The following is a 17,972-nucleotide window of genomic DNA, read 5'->3' on the forward strand; positions in this document are numbered from 1 at the left end:
TGAAATGTTAAAATTGTTTTGTCTGAGATCAAAGAGTGAAAAAAGAATGCTACTTAGTGTTTTACTTTTTTACTTGTAATAAGAAATTTAAGAAAACATAAGGAAAAAGGAAATAAGCCTTTAAAGGAATAAATAAAAGTTCTATTAAATATGATATGGTTGGGTACATATCAAATATTTTTAGGATTTTAGGATTAATATGCAAATTTAATAAGGTGGTTGAATATAAGAAAAATATAAAAATCAATTTAGTTCTATGTACCAGTAACAATGAGGTAAAATGCAATTTATAACACATCTTTCAATAACATAAAAATATTATATAATTAGACACATATCTAGCAAAAATGTAAAAGACTTATACAAAAAGCTATAAAATGTTATTGGGAGATGCTCAAGAAGACCTAAATAAATGGAGAACTATGTTACTGAAATATTATAATTGAAATATTCAATATTATAAAGATATAAATTCTCTTCAAATTTATTTATGTATTCAATGCAATTCAATTCAAAAGCCCAACAGGTAATTTTTGAGACTTGAAAGAAAAGCAAATTTTAAAATCTAGATAAGAATATGGATTGTCAGAATAGACAAGATAGTCTTAATGATGAAGAACAGGGTAGGAAGAATTGCTCTACCAGATTATTATTTACTCCAAAGCCATAGGAATTAAGACTGTGTGGCTAGAATAGATAGATGGACCAGTGGAGCAGAACATAAGGCCCAGAAGCCTATTGTTTTCATTCTCTATTGTGGTATAACAAATTATCCCAAAGCTTAGTGGCTTAAACATCAACAACCATTTATTTTTTCTCATGATTCTTTAGACTCGGCAGAATGGTCCTTTTCTCCAAATGATGTCAGCTGAAGCTGCAGTCTTCAGGAATCTCAACGAGGACAGAATTTCTTAGATGGATTATTCATATAAGTCTAGCAGTTAATGCTGGCTGTTAGCTGAGAGATCAGCTAGGTCTGCTGATCACAGCATCTCAAGCCTCCGTTTGGCCTTTCCACATGGTTTGGCCTTCTCTCAAGATTCTAAGGAGTTCTAAGAAGGTGTGTTCCAAATATCCAAAAGCAGAAGGGTTTACTTTTGGAACTCACACAACTGCTCTTTTGCCACATTCTAATGGTCAAAGAAGGTTACAAGTCCAGCCCAGATCAGGGGGATGGGAAGGGGGCAGGAAATATATTCTACTTCTCAATAGGAGGAGTGACTAAGAATTTGCAGTCACCTTTAGTCTATCACAGAGCCACATATATCTGTATATTTGACTAGTGCAAAGATGACATTGTGGGTAAAGATTTGACTTTTCAATATATATTACAGAAATAATTGGATAGAAAAAAGTGAAACTTGACTGCACATCATACCCTAATCAAAAATAAACTTCAATAGGGTTGTATACTTAAATGTTATGGCGAAAAAAATTATACTCTAAACAATGCTATAGAAAAATATCATTGTGACCTTGAGATAGGGATTTTTTAAAAAACTGCACACAAAATGCTTTAATCATGGGGAAAATATTAAATTGAACTATATTTTAACAGTTGCCATTGGTGCACATATCATTTTCCCTTGACCCATATCTAATTTCCTTGAACCATCTCTAATTTTAGCCATTCTAATTCCCTTGACCTATCTACTGGAAGGATAGATCCATGATGACTCATACTTCTCTGACAGTGTTTTAGAGTTTCTTTCCCATGGCCTTTTGTCATACCAAGGATTCTCTTGGCCAATGTGCAAACACAGTCTGAGAGTATGGTATTACTAAAGCACAGTCCTAAAACAATAGGGTAAGATCTGGGATAAATGCTTCAGTCTCCTGTCCTTCAGACAGACAATTCTGGAAAGAGCCCTGCTTCCTAGAGTGTGATGTAAAAATGCACCTTTATATTTGCTTTCCTTTCCTCCCTAACTCTTCCTAGTCCCTCACCTCTAATACCTAGGATCTTTTCATAATTAAACTACTACATGCAAGTGCCTATCTTGGATCTATTTTTGGAGAAATTAAAACTAAACATTAAAATTAAGAAAAACTGGGATCCCTGGTTGGCTCAGCAGTTTAGTGCCTGCCTTTGGCCCAGGGTGTGATCCTGGAGTCCTGGGATTGAGTCCCACATCAGGCTCCCTGCATGGAGCCTGCTTCTCCCTCTGCCTGTGTCTCTGCCTGTCTCTCTCTCTCTCTGTGCCTCTCATGAATAAATAAATAAAACCTTAAAAAAATAAAATTAAGAAAAACTGCTTACCAATGGTGTTAATAAAGAGTAATAGGAGTAGAAACTCTCAAAAATGTAATCAAATAAATCTTATATCCTTAACATCTAAAAAAGAAAACCTATAAATAAAAAGAGAGAAATAATATTTTAGAAAAGTAGGCTTGTTTTGTATACAAGCCATTAACATAGGGAAGAGACACTCAACTCTGAATCCAAATTAAAGCACATATGATGCCAATACACACCCATCAGAATGGGTAAAATTTAGAATAAGGACAATACCAAATGTCAAGCAATAAAAATTCCTCTATGCAAGTGCTATGGTCTGAAGTTTGTGCCCCCTTAAAATTCACATATTGAAATCCTAACTCCCAATGTTGATAGTATTAGGAGGTGGGGGTTTGGGGAAGTGATGAGATTATGAGGGTGGAGTTCTTATAAATGGGATTAGTGCCTTATAAAAGAAGTCTCAGAGAGATCCTAGCTGCTGCTATTTTGGAGGAACTCAAACTAAAACATCAAAATTAAGGATCACTGTTTATCAATGGCATTATTCTGTCTCTCTGAGAGGATACAAAGAGAAGGTATTTGTTATGAACCATGAAGAGGGCCCTCACCCAATTGTGCTGGCACCCTGATTTCAGACTCCAAGCCTCCAGAAGTATGAGAATTAAGTTTCTGTTGTTTATAAGCTATACAGTCTGTATTATTTTCATATAGCAGCCCAAACAGGCTAAGATACTCAGCTAGTGAGGATATGAATTGAACAATCAGTTTGAAAAACTGGCATCATCAACTAAAATTGAAGATATGCATACCCTTTGACATACTAATTCCATTCAAAGGTACACATCTAATAGGAATATATGAACATGTCCCCATAATATGTTGCAATAGCCAAAAACTGGAAAGGATTCAATTGTCCAATCACCTAGAATGGATAAGTATGTATGTTGTAGTCATACAGTGAAATATAATATAGCAAGTAAAATTAATATGCTAAAGTAGTATATAATGTTATATATGTAATATAGATTTAAAAAATAGATAAGTTATAAATTTATGAACCATCTTATTTCATCTTTATTACCCCATTATGGCTAACTACAACATGGATCATTTTTGAACAAATCTTATACATCATATCTCTTCAAATGTAGAAATATTTTTATGTACTTATAAGACACAAATTATTAAAAAACATACAATACCATTATCACATTAAGAAATTTAATTTCTTAAGATAATCAGTTATCCAATCAGTATTCAAATTTCCCTGATATTCTCAATTGTTTAACAGTTTATTTATTCAAATCAGGAACCACAAAATGGCTAACCTTTTATTTGACTGCTATGCCTCTTGAGTGGTGTGACTGTACATTCTAGATTCTCCAAAGTTCCATTTCAATGATATCCCTTTTACCTCTCTAAAATATCCTGTTTTGGATGAAAAAGTACATCGTTATTCTACAGTTTAAATTCTTTTCATCTTTAAGCTCTCATTCTCTTTCTTTTTCTTTTGTTGTTGTTTGAAGAAACTAGTACTAGTTTATTTGCCCTATAGAGTTTTCTAGTCTTGGTATTTGTTAATTGCTTCTCCCTCTTGTTGTTAAATGTTCCTCTGTCTCCTGTATTTCCTGTAAACTGGAAGTTAAAATTAGAGAATATGAAAAAATAGTGAAAGAGGATAAAGGGGAAAGGAGAAAAAATGAGTGGGAAGTATCAGAAAGGGAGATAGAACATGACAGACTCCTAACTCTGGGAAACGAACTAGGGGTGGTGGAAGGGGAGGTGGGCGGGGGGAGGGGGAGGTGGTGACTGGGTGACGGGCACTGAGGTGGGCACTTGACGGGATGAGCACTGGGTGTTATTCTATATGTTGGCAGATTGAACACCAGTAAAAAATATATTTATAAAAAAAATTAGAGATTTGATTTGGTTTAGGCTCCATGGGCTGGGGAGGTGTGTGTGTGGGGAGAATACAGATGGGTTGTTTACTCCTGTTAGAAAGAATGTAGAATCTGCTTGTCTCTCTTTCAGTAAGGTTAGCAGTCATTGATGATCATTGTCTAGATGTATTATTTCAAAAGGAGTTTTTCAAATGGTGATATTTATGTTTTGTTTCTTGATCTAGAAGGTTGGGCTTTGCTTTATAAAAATTCAGCCATTTATAAACTTCTATTATATAAGTATTATATTTCATGAAAAATTTAAAAATACCTATGTATGTAATTAAAAATGTGTATGACTATGAGAGGATAAATAGATGAAATTGGTGAGGAAAATTGTTAAATTATAATTATGAAGTTAAGTTGTTTTGCATATTAGGCAGAAATTAATTAACAAAAGTAAATTTCCTCAGTATTCTCAGCACTAAAACAAAATCTAAATAATATTGATAAAAAAACATTATTCCAATGATGCCTTTTGTTGAGGAGAATTTTAAACTTGCTTTCTATGTTGAACTCATGTAAGAAATGTGGTAAAAGTAGAAGGTGGTGATGGTGAACAGAAGAAGTTTGGTTGTAGCTTCATGAGGGTTAATGAGAAGAGGCATATATCATTTTTAGTAAAATTTATTAATAAAGATTACAGTGTTTAATTAATAATTAATAGATACACATTTAAAAGTGATACCTTGATTGGCTTTTGGACATCAAAAAATCACAAATATTTATTCAATTTGATGATTACAAAGTGATTTATGTGTTCATTACTCTACATCTCAGTTGATTCTAGATACCATGTCCCATGATAGAGTGACCAAAGTGATAGTGCTAGGTTTAAAAATATCCAAAAGTAATAGAGCCCTACCAGCTTGTTGATAGAGGTGGAAAATGAGAGGCTTTTCTATTTGATAATAGAGGTGAAATAAATAATGAGTCTAATTTTTACAAATGTGGGATTACTATTGTAGAGCAAATTCCCATGAAACGGCATTTTGAATAATATTTCCTGGGGGTGCTAGGCTGCTGAATTTAATTACTTCTGGGTAGCAAAAAGAAAAAAATTAACCTCACTGGATCCTAGGAAAATATACCATTGTTTCCTAGGGTGCTCTGATTTATATTCAGGCTGTATTGGTTACTAGTGTCTGACACACTCCAAAAGCCACCTGTATATTAACTGATATTTAATTGGGGATCTTGTAAGTTGGTTCACAGTCTTCTTCCAGCCATCCAGTAGGATGCTGATGACCCATCTATTTCCCTAGCCTTACTGTGCTTTGGTTTCCATTATTCTAATGACCTTTTTCATTGGAGGCTATAGAGCATGGAAATTGAAGGACTGATTGGGGAATAGAGATGGGGTTGAATCACTTCTAGCTATGTGACCTTGGGCAATTTTCTTAATCTCTTTGTGCCTTATTTCCTTCACCTGTAGAATGATAATTGTAGTATGTCTCATCTATCTGTTGTAATGATAATACATGTGACACCTTTGGCGCCTAAGTCCACAGCAAATCTAGTCATCTTCATGTGCTTCAGCAGCTTATTTACTTAGTTTCATACTAAAAGGATTATCACTGCCAAACTGCTCTGCTATGCAGATCTTAAACCACAAATATATCTACTCTGATTATAACATTCTTGCTTTGTAAATGCTATTTCCTCCATTCCCTTATGATGAACACTGCCCTTTTACTCCAGTTTCTTGACCTGTTTTTATACCCTGATTCCAGTGGTTTTCAAATTTCTATACTTCATGGGCCAGAAAAAAAATTAGGACATCAATGTAGGATTATTAACTTATTGCTAAGTAAGGATGTTGAAATAACCAACAGCATCACATGTTGAAATTATGAAATTGTTTGTGTAACTTAAAAAGTATCTGACTTCCCCTGATAAACTATGTATTCTCCTGAGGTTGAAACTCATCAAATATTTGCTTTGATCATCCTGAATATACAGGATTTAGTGCTTATCATGTTATACTAGATTCAATAACTACTTTTTTTGGAATGAGTAAAGATCTCTATTATCTAAGAAAACAAAGATATTTTAGCAAAAAAAGTTATAATTCTTTTTTTTTGAAAGATGAATGGATAAAAAAGATGTGGTTTATGTATACAATGGAATATTACTCAGCCATTAGAAATGACAAATACCCACCATTTGCTTCAACGTGGATGGAACTGGAGGGTATTATGCTGAGTGAAATAAGTCAATCGGAGAAGGACAAACATTATATGGTCTCATTTATTTGGGGAATATAATAATAGTGAAAGGGAATATAAGGGAAGGGAGAAGAAATGGGTAGGAAATATCAGAAAGGGAGACAGAACATGAAGACTCCTAACTCTGGGAAATGAACTAGGGGTGGTGGAAGGAGGGGAGGGTGGGGGGTGGGAGTGAATGGGTGACGGGCACTGAGGGGGGCACTTGACGAGATGAGCACTGGGTGTTATTCTGTATGTTGGCAAATTGAACAGCAATAAAAAATAAATTTATTATTAAAAAATAAATAAATAATAAACTACCAAGTCAGTGGGGCACTTGGGCGGCTCAGTGATTGTGCATCTGCCTTTGGTTCAGGGTGTGATCCTAGTCCTAGGATCAAATCCCGCATCGGGGTTGCCACAGGAAGCCTGCTTTTGCCTCTACCTGTGTTTCTGCCTCTCTCTCTCTCTCTCTCTCTCTCTCTGTGTCTCTCATGAATAAATAAATAAAATCTTAAAAAAAAAGAAAGTTATAATCTTAAATCAAATATATATGAAAGATAGGCAATGTCAAAAATAATAGCATTAAAATATATTTTTATTTGTTTCATGTAAATAGTGAATTTGTTGATTTGTATTCAGTATTGAAATACAAAATGAAGCTCACAAATCTAACCTTTTCCGATACATGCTGCTTTAAATTATAATTAGTACCAAAATTCTAGATTCAGATGAGTGTGTTGATGAAGCTGTCAGCTACACTTTTAAGGCAATTTCTCACAGTTTAGAAAATTTTTGTCAGGGCCTACCTGGGTCATGTCAATATCTCAGAGAGGCTACTAATTTTAAATAAACTTCAATATTTACTTGACAACCATATACTAGGATTTTTTAAGTGTTGAATTTCTTTTACTAAAATTTGAATGCCTCTTGATTTAATGTTGTTATTAGTTATCTTGTCCTTTTTGAGTATCTTCAGAATAAAACTCCACTTATACATAAACTTTAATGAATAGAGTAGAATTTGGAAAAATCAAAAGAGAGGGCATATATTACACAATGCATATCTTCTAACTCAAATGACATCTCCTGAAAGATCCAGATTCCTCTTTTCAACCTCATAACTACTAGGATCTTTTCTCCCTGGTGTTCTTTAGCCTTATTGGCCTCTTCCAGTAAAATTATATTTGATTATTTAAAAAAAAAATTTTCTTTTTTCCCACTTTATCTTTTTCTAACCCAGAGAAAACAAAGGAGTACAATTTGACTCTTTTAAATAGGTAAGATAGGTACAGTTATAACACAAAACTTCTGAAGTAGGCCTTCTAAACAATTGACTCAAAATTTTAGCAGAAATATGGAGGGTGGGTGGGAAGGAGTAAGAGAAGCGACAAAGTCCCACGTAGTCACTGCTTGTTATAGTTCCTGTTAGTTCAGAGAACAACAGTGGAGTCATTAATCTTGTAAATATTTAACTGTGTTTATTTTGTACAGGAATTCTGTAATGGGCTGGTGTTAAACTATGTGGAGGCTGGTAGAAGGTGACAGTAGGATAAGCAGAAAATCTTGAATTCAAATCCTACCAATTATATAATCCTGCCATTGTCATACTGAACAAATAATTGCTCTGAACTATAAATTCTTCATTTGTAAAATGGAAATAAAATAACACCTACTTCCATGGTTGTTAGGATGTAGTACTCGCTTCAATGCCTGACACATCATAGTTCTTCTATTGAGCATATTTCTCCCTTTCTACCACTTCTAGTCTCCATAACTCTGCATAACTAATTAAGATAAAGGGGAAACAATAAATTTGAAGCCTACAGTAAATCAATAAACAGTCCAACATATTCATTTTGGTTACCTACTTTGTCTCGAACTATGTTGGACAGTAGGGATTGTCTTAGTCTATTTGGGTAGCTATAACAAAAAGACTATAGACTGGGTGGCTTATATGCAACAGAAATTTATTTCTTACAGGTCTGGGGTTTGAGAAGCCTAAGATCAATGTGCTGGCAGATTTGGTGTCGTATAAGGGCCCAATATCTGATTTATAGATGGCCATCATCTTGTGTCTTCACATGGTGGAAGAGGGAAGAGAGTTCTCTGGGGTTCCTTTATAATGCACTAATCCCATACATAGGGATTCCATCCTCATGACCTAATCACTTCCCAGAGGCCCTACCTCCTCACACCATAACATTTGGGATTAGATTTTCAACATATGAATTTTAGGGAGATGCAAACATTCAGTCCACAATAGAGATACACAGGAATAAACTATACTCTTTTTTGGAGGTACTTATACCTTAGAGCCATGGATTCTCAGGTTCAAGGGGAATCATAAATATTATATAGTTAAACTACTACTTCAGCAGATAAGACCTGAAATGAGTAGATTATCAGGTGCTTAATAGATGTAAAGTACACAATATGGTAGACATCCCAAGAGAAACTTTGGATGGCCAACATGATGCTCTTTATTGGGTGGTATTATCTTGTCCAGTTAACCATGATCCACATAGTCATCATGCAGCCAGTGGCGCAGTCTTTGTGCAAAAGTACATTTAATAAATTTCATAATTATTAACAAATATCCTGGAATGTCAATTTGTTAGGATAAATGAGCAAGATACCATCATATATATTGGAATACCAATCTATCCATGAGTAGCCTTTTTCTATGGACATATCTATATAGGAATCCAAATTAAAACCAGAAGGAAGATAAGGCAGCAAAGAATAATAAATTAAATAGATGATCTTAAGAAGCATACACTAAAGTAGGTTGAGGTACATTTTTTTCTCATAATAGGATAATCTTAGCAATGAATGGTAATGCCTATGTGGTAGGCAAATAAGGGGTAATATAAGGAGAAATGACTAGTATTAGAAGTAATGGGAAATATATTTTTTCTAGAGTGATAGCTTTCTGGTAGAAGGTTAACTACACACCCATTAGAAATGGGAAGGATGCCTGTTGTTTATTTTAATTTTCTATGTTGAATAATGGAACATTTTTAGAAATACTCTTTCAGTACCTATTCCTGAAGATTTCTGACATTTCCCTTCTACCCATGGCCCAAGAATTAGAGGCTTCCTCTAATTAGAATTAGAGGGAAAGTAAAAAATAACTATAGAATATATAAAGTTTTCTTTTTTTCTCAAATAGCCTTTAATTTTCTAACTATACTTTAAGCATTTGGAAAAACATATAGAGTGAAATGATTGCTTAATAGTATATTTGGTTATCTGCTTACTGCATGACACAGAAGTAGGCTTATGAGGGAAAAGAGTACATAATGCAAATCTGACTTCAAAGCAGCTTGAAATTGTATTGGAAAAACAAAAATAAAAGTTTGAAAAAAGTTTGTGATGTCAGTTATTAAAAAAGGATTTAACAAATATATATAAGTATATACTCTCGGCACAGTTCTGGACTGTGTTAGCGATGCCAAAAATGGTGATTCCTGCCTTTGAAGTACTCACAGGGAAATCAAACACTTGACAAATAATTGTCTCACTCTAATGAAGTATGTGTAGATGCCAGGGGATTCAGAGAAGCAGTGATCAAAGGATAGAGATGTTACCTGGATAAGATTTCTTGTGCAGACAATTTGAGAATTGCGTCTGGAAGGACATAAATTAACAAAAACAGTGGAGAGCAGTCCAGGAGCTAGGACAGGGGCTGGAGGTATGGTTGATAGTGATATCATGGTGGTGGGGGTGGTATAGAATTACATAAGCAATAATGTGGATTTAGAAAAGAACAGTTGTGCTTAAAAGAAAGAGTGCTAGCTTTCAAATTATGTTTCCTTTGACCAATCAGTTATGTCTTATTTCTATTTTCAGTCCCTACTCTCTTTACATGCCCAGAACGGCAAGATTTTTTTTGTTTTTGTTTTTGCATATTTTTTTATTGGAGTTCTATTCTCTCAATTCTTCAGACAAGCATAACATAATGCAGGATTCCCTGCTACGTGAAATTAGAGTGTCCCTATGAAGACTTTCTTGAGCCAAAATGGTATGAAGTAAAGAAATAATTACCATTAGTTTATATGAAAAATATTTGAGCATTCCTAGACCCCAAAAATAATCTCTCAGCCTTTTGTAATAACCTTACAACACATCTTGCTAATAGGTGCACAAAATAAATTGAGACAAAGCACAGATGCTCACAAACACGGTTCAAAGCTATAGTGGCTTGATGCTAAGATGCTAAGATTGGTTTCTAGGGAAAGAGCTTGATGGGGCCACTCTTGTACACACTGACTCTATAACTGCTGCAAAACAAACACTTAACACTATTTTGGATTTTCACCTTTTTTCATAAAAGTGAAAAATCTCCTTTGGATTCCTTTTGATTAGTGAAAACAGGTACTTAGATGTAGGTATTTTATAAAAGCAAAGTGGTATAATGTGAACTTTCAAAAAGTGGGGATACCATATTGGTTATTAAGCATTTAGGAATTCTTTCTTTCTAGTCCATGATGAGAAACGTACAGAAGGTTTTGTACCATGTGGTCATTTAAGGATTCAGGGGCTTCCCCTGTTGTAATAATGCTATAATCTTCAACATGTAGGTACAAGTGCATCTTGCTGTCCCATGGGCAGTAGATAGAGAAAGAGAGGATGGTGCCTTGTGCAGCCTGCTCTGGGGGTCAGAGATTAAAGTGGCATTCATACAGCACTTCCATTCATAATCACTGGCCACATAACTCAGTTACATGGCCCCCTCTACTGCAAGGATGGCTGGCAAATGTAAACTCCCTTTGTATTATTCACAGGGTCCCTGAGCAATAAGAGATATCAAGATACTAAATAGGAGTAGGAAGCATGGTTTTATGTGTGCAAAGATGTTGTCAGGGAGGCCAGAAGTAGCTGATCAGCCAAAGTTAGGTGCTAGTTGCTGTCTTTCCACACTGGGTTGCTAAAACAAATTTGGATGGCAGCAGTATAGTGCTCTGAGATCAAAGATCTGGAATTATGAGTAGAGATGAAAGGTGTGATTAATAGTGTGCCTCATTGAAACTACATGAAAATATAGGAATTATTATTATTAGTTTAGTAGAGATCACTGTATACTGAGGGTTAGTGGGTCACTACTACATCCTTAGCACCTCCTTCATCACTCTTTATGCTTGTTCATCTCTGGCTTTTTGGTATACATATATGCCCTTAAAGATTTATGCATTAAGACACATTAGACATGTAGGCAGATATCTCTCCTATTCACCTGTTTCTCCCCATACCTAGCTGTGGGTTCAGTTAATGATGAAGTCTAAATGAATGAATTTATGTGGATATGAGGTGTCAAATATGTCTGCAAATGCAGTTACAGTCATCTATTTCAATTAGGTGAGTTTGTTTTCCCTTTTAGCTACAAAGTCTATTAAAAGATCATACTTTTTTTCCTTATTATTTTTCAGAGTTCTAGTACACAGTGTACCTGTAATACAGGATAGTTACTCAGTAATGTTTCTACAGGTGCACATGCTGTACCTATAGTAAGGAATTTTAAATGCATGTTACCCATTTTAGCCTTGTATTCACTTGCTGCAGTCAAATATACAATGTGTTTTTTTTATGGTTTGGCTTTAAGTGTAAAACATAGATTTGTTCTTAACAGCTGATACCCTATATTCTCAGACTGGTTTCTTTCAGACTGTTTATTATTGTTAAACAGAATCATCATCAAATAAAATGAGAACATTACTGATAAAGTGTGTATATGTATGTGTATACGTCAATGTTCAGTAGGTCTTAATCTAAAATAAACACAAAATATTCCTTGGTGTCAGTATTTTTATCTAAGTGGTATCTATAACTTTATTCTTGTGTGTGAATGAACAACAGCACAAAAGTGATTGCACCATGGTTTATAGCTCAATAAATTAGTCTTAGTGTGTGGGAGATTTACTGTATCGATCTCAGTAAGATTCCATAAAAAGGGGGTTACACATGTAGCCTTGTTGCTTTTGAGGCTGCAAACAAAACTGTAAAATTAATAAGCTCAGTTTAATTGCCTTTGTATCTCTGTTGAGAAGAGTATCTAAATAGCACATATATGTGATCATCTCTTATATCTGGGAAAGGAGCAGGGGATAAAACATACCTCCTGTTTAACATGAATAAATTGTCGTTCAAACATAGTGGAAAATGGGTTGATATTACATGTTTTGACTAGCAGATTAAAGGAGTTTATTAAGAAATGTCATATAATTTATTTCATGGATCCAAATTTTAAAAAGCTGTTAACTGTTTCTTAATCTTAAACCTGCTATACCTGCTTTTTCTTTATTTATCTTTCTTTTCTTTTTTTTAAAGTGATGGCCACACTGGTAGAGTGTGGTAGAATGGAAAGAATACAGGATATACGGCACATAGTGTGAATCCAAATACTTGTATAGTCCTCTGTGTACTCTGCATTTAGCAAGTTATTTTGAATCCCCAGTTTTCTATTTTATAAAGCAAAAATAATAATACCTCATTCAAGGTTGCTGAGAAAGTTATAAATTTCCTGGATAATATAGGAAATAAGTATATATTATTCATGCCTACACAAGTTATACATTACTTACATACACACACACACACACACACACACACTCACACTCATATAAATTTCCCTCCTCTCCTTGCCACCATAGAGAGAGGCTAAATGGATTTCTCTCTTGTAATAAGCTTTTTGGTAGATAAAAACAGTCACCCAAAGGGAGCCCTAGAGACTCTTCCAGCAGGCATCCAAGGATCAAGGGCGCTTGATGTCTTGTGGGAAGATTGACAAAGGTTCACTGGTCTCTACACAATCTTGGCTTCTGGGAATTGAGGAAGTTAGTTCTCATTTTGCATTCTTGAAAAAGTTAGAGTTGGCCTTTGTATTGAGTGTAGCCTTATTTTTATTTTTAAGTGTACAATGAGATGGAAGTTTCAGCATCGTAAGAAGCAGAGAGAAATCAAAGATATATTTTAGTATCCTTTTCCTCTCATCCAAGGCAATGTTACTACAAGTTTAAATGTTAACTGTACACCATTTAGCCTTTCAAAGGCTGGTTGCAGGCATGGGCACAGAAGATTTTTACAACCTACAGCCAAGTTTTATCTGTGAATAAAAATAATTTTTTTCATTTTTTTTCAAATATGGACAGATTTTTTTTTTCATGCCTAATTACTATGGCTAGAGTATCCAGTACAGTGTTGAATACAAAGGGTTAAAACCGCATCTTCATTTTGTTGACCTTAAGGGGAAAATTTTAGGCCTTTCATTACTGAGTATAATTTTGGCCATGGGTTGCTTATAAATGCCCTTTATCATCTCTATTTACCATGAAATTTTCTTCTCAGTTTGTTGAATGTATCTATCATGGAAGGGTATTAGATTTCATAAAACCATTTCTTGCATCAGTTGAGATGATTTGTTTTTCCTGCTATATAGTCCTTCAAAATTTTTTAAAATTTGAGTATAGTTGACAATGTTACATTAGTTTTAGGTGTACAGCTTAGTGAGTTGACAAGTTTATGCATTTTGTTATGTTCAACACAAGCATAGCTACTAAAAAATCCATTAAATCGCTATTATAATATTGACTGTATTCCTTATGCTCTGCTTTTTACTCCTGTGACTTACTTATTCCATAACTGGAGACCTCTATCTCCCATTTCTCTTCACACATTTTGCCCGATGCCCTAACCCCCTTCGCTCTGACAAACATTAGTTTGCTCTCTCTCATTATGGTTCTGGCTCTGCTTTTTGTTTATTCTTTTTTTATATTCCATTTATGAGTGGAATTATGTGGTGTTTGTCTTTCTCAGTCTGACCGATAGCATAGTATAATAGCCTCTAGATCCATCCATATTGTCTCAAATGGAACAATCTCATCCTTTTCTATGGCTAATATTCCTCTGTGTGTGAGCATGTGTGTGTGTATGTGTGTATACCAATATATACCATATTTCTTATCATATTGATCTATGTGTCAGTTTTGTGTCAGTACAATACTGTTTTTAAAAAAAGATTTTATTTATTTATTCATGAGAGACACAGAGAGAGAGAGAGGCAGAGACACAGGCAGAGGGAGAAGCAGGCTCCGTGCAGGGAGCCCAATGTGTGACTTGATCCTGGGACTCCAGGATCACACCCTGGGCCAAAGGCAAGGGCCAAACCGTTGAGCCCCAGGGATCCCAGTACCATACTGTTTTGATTACTACAGCTTTGTAGTATATCTTAGTATCCGGGATTATGATACCTACAGCGTTATTCTTTCTCAGGATTTTTTTTTTTTTTTTTTTTTTTTGCTATTTGGAGTCTTTTGTAGTGCAATACAATTTTCTATTGTTCTAGTTTTATGAAAAATGCCATTGGTATTTTGATAGGGATTGTACTGATCTGTGGATTGCTTTGGGTAATATGGACATTTTGACAATATTAATTCTTCCAATGAATGAACGTGGAGTATCTTTCCACTTATTTGTGTCATATTTAATTTTTTTCACTAATGTTTTAGAGTTTCAGAGTATAGGTCTTTCACTTCCTAGGTTAAGTTTATTCCTAGCTATGTTATTGTTTTTGATGCAATTGTAAATGGATTATTTCCTAAATGTCTCTCTCTGCAACTTTTTTTGTCAGTATATAGAAACACTATTGATTTCTGGGTATTAAATTTATATCCTGCCACTTTACTGAATTTTTAAATTACTTCTAGTAGTTTTTGATGAAGTCTTTAGGATTTGCTGTGTGTAGTATCATACCATCTGCAAATTGTGAGAGTTTAACTTCTTTACTAATATGGTGTCCCTTATATCTTTTTCTTGTCTAATGCTGTGGTTAGACTTCTAGTACTGTGTTGGATTAAAGTGGTAAGAATGGACATCCATGTTTTGTTCCTGACATTAGAAAGAAATCTCTCCATTTTATACCATTGAGGATGATTTGCAGTGGGTTTTCAAGTTTGAGGTGAGTCAGGATATACATTGTGTCTTGTTTTTTTTTCTCTCCATTCTTTCATTCTGTGTCTTTTGATTGGAGCATTTAGGCCATTTACATTTAATGTTATTATGGATGACTATATACTTATTGCCATTTTGAAATTTTGTTTTCTAGGAGCACCTGGGTGGCTCAGTCAGATAAGCATCTGTCTTTTGCTCAGGTCATGATCCCAGATTTGTGGATTGAGCCGCACATTAGGCTCTCAGCTAAGCAGGAAGCCTGTTTCTCCCTCTCTCTCTGCTTGCCATCCCCGACTTGTGCTCTCTCTCTTGGTTAAACAAACAAACAAACAAACAAACAAATAAACATTTCTAAAAATTTGTCTTCTGATTGTTTTTATAGATCCTCTATTTCTTTCCTCTCTTGTTCTTTTCCTTTGTGATCAGTGAGTGTTTATATTGTTTTGTTCAGATTTCTTTCTCTTTATTTTTTATGTACCCATCATAGATTATGAGTTTGTGGTTACCACAAGATTCATATATAACATCATAATAAATAAATAGAAGTTCATATTAATTTGATAGTCCTTTAAGTTCAAACACATTCTAAAGAAAACCAAATAAGAAACAAGAAATAAGAAATAAAAACATAAATATAAATATAATACTTTTTTCTTTTCTCCTTTTCTTCTTTTTATACTCCCTTCTCCACATTTTATGTATATGTTTGCATATTTTATATCTTTTTCATATTTTTCTTATGTATAATTATAACCATTTCTTTTCCACTTAGAGAAGTCTCTTTAACATTTCTTGTAAGTCTGGTTTAGTGGTGATAAATTCTTTTATCTTATGTTTGTGGGAAACTTTAGCTCTCCTTTAAATCTGAATGATAACCTTATTGGGTAGAGTATTCTTGGTTGGAGGTTTTTTCCTTTCATCACATTGAATATATCATGTTACTCTGTTCCCTTCCCAGGTTAAGAAGTTTTTGGTTATTATTTCTTCTAATAAGTTTTATACACAATTCTATCTCTCTTCTTCTGAGACCCCTATAATAGGAATGTTTATTCACCTGATGTCCAAAAGATCTCTTATTCAATCCTAATTTTTTAAAATTCTTTTCTCCTTGCTGTTCAGCTTGTGTACTTTCCATTAACTAGTCTTCCAGATCATTGATATGTTCTTCTGCATCCTCTCTTCTACTGTTTATTCTCTCTAGTGTGTTTTTTATTTCAAAAAATTTATATTCTTCAACTCTGGTTCTTTAAAATTTTTTTTTATCTCTTTATTGAAAGTCTCACTGAGTTCTTCCATTCTTTTCTTCAGTCCAGTGAGTATCCTTACAATCCTTATTTTAAATTCTTTATCAGGCATATTGCTTAACTTTGTTTCATTTAGTTCTTTTTCTGAGCTTTTCTCTTGTTCTTTCATTTGGAGCATATTACTTTGTCTCTCCATTTTGTTTGACTCTCTGTGTCTGTTTCTATGAATTAGGCAAAGTGGCTACTTCTAGAGTTGAAGGATGGGTCTTGTGTATAGAGTCCCCTATGTAGACTGTGTACTTGGTGACTTTTGCTGGATGGCTGGAGCTGTGGCTATAGATGCTAGTTACTCTTTTAAACCATGGCTTTTAAAAGAAATAATAATGAAAAATACTAATAATAAAAAAATAAAATAATAAAGAGAAAAACTTTTAAAAATAAAAAGAAGACAAAATGAAGAAGCAAGAAAAAAAAAAAGAATGAGAAAGGAATTAAACCAAAGAGAAAAATAAAATAAGACAAATTTTACCACCCCCCCCCCCCCCCCCCCCCCCCCCCCCCTAAAAAAAACCTCTATGCAACTGTACTTGTTTTCTATGTCTGAGCATACAGGGCAGCTGGGGTGTGCTTGTCTGAAGTGATGAACTACAGAGAAGACTGGAATACCTCCCACAGTGTCCAGACCCTGTTTGGCTTTTCTAAAAGTCCAGTCAAGGTTTTTATTTATTTTTTAAAAGATTTTATTTATTTATTCCTGAGAGACACAGAGAGAGAAGCAGAGACATAGACAGAGGGAGAAACAGGTTCCTCACAGGGAGCCCACTGTGGGACTCAATCCTGGGACCACACCTTGAGCCGAAGGCAGATGCTCCACTGCTGAGCCACCCATGTGTTCCTCAGTCAAGGCTTTTAAATTAAGGTGGGAACATAAACTTGTTTTCCAGTCCCTCTGATCTGAAGAGCTTTCTTGCAGCTCCTCTGCCATTTGGTGGAGTTGTAGTGTTGTCTCTTTTAAATACTAATTGGTCTTTTAAGCCATGGATTTTTTTTTTTTTTTCTGTGCCCAAAGATAAAGAGATCTGTTCCTCTAGCCTTAGAACTATCCTTCCCCACTGCTGTTGGCAACCTAGGGCTGGGGGTTCTCTTTGTTACAATGTCTGAGTCCCTTGCTGTTCTCTTGTTCTCTCAATATTTGGTTGTTTAGTAGCTCTTCAGTCAGCCATCAGTTCTTATTTAGAAGGAATTGTTATATTAATAATTGTAATTTGGTGTGTTCTGTGAAAGGGTCAGCTCAGAGTCTTCCTATGTCATCCTCTTGAACCAGAACCTCTTTTTTCCCCTCTTTATCCTATTCATGTGATATATTACACTGATTTTTGTATGCTCAACT

The 17,972-nt window shown here is 34.5% G+C and overlaps 1 protein-coding gene and 1 long non-coding RNA gene across 2 annotated transcripts in view; both read left to right on the forward strand.

The window, feature by feature from the left end:
* The window catches only part of LOC119874220, a 74,299-nt gene extending 72,309 nt beyond the window's left edge, over window positions 1–1,990 (forward strand). Inside the window, exon 4 of the long non-coding RNA XR_005368044.1 lies at window positions 832–1,990. This is a non-coding gene — a long non-coding RNA (uncharacterized LOC119874220). The remainder of the gene's footprint in view (window positions 1–831) is intronic.
* LOC119874292 overlaps window positions 1–17,972 on the forward strand; it is a 399,775-nt gene that overhangs the window by 281,944 nt on the left and 99,859 nt on the right. The gene's annotated exons all lie outside the window — the stretch shown is intronic.

Source organism: Canis lupus, chromosome 12, assembly GCF_011100685.1.
Source record: "Canis lupus familiaris isolate Mischka breed German Shepherd chromosome 12, alternate assembly UU_Cfam_GSD_1.0, whole genome shotgun sequence".
NCBI lineage: Eukaryota > Metazoa > Chordata > Mammalia > Carnivora > Canidae > Canis > Canis lupus.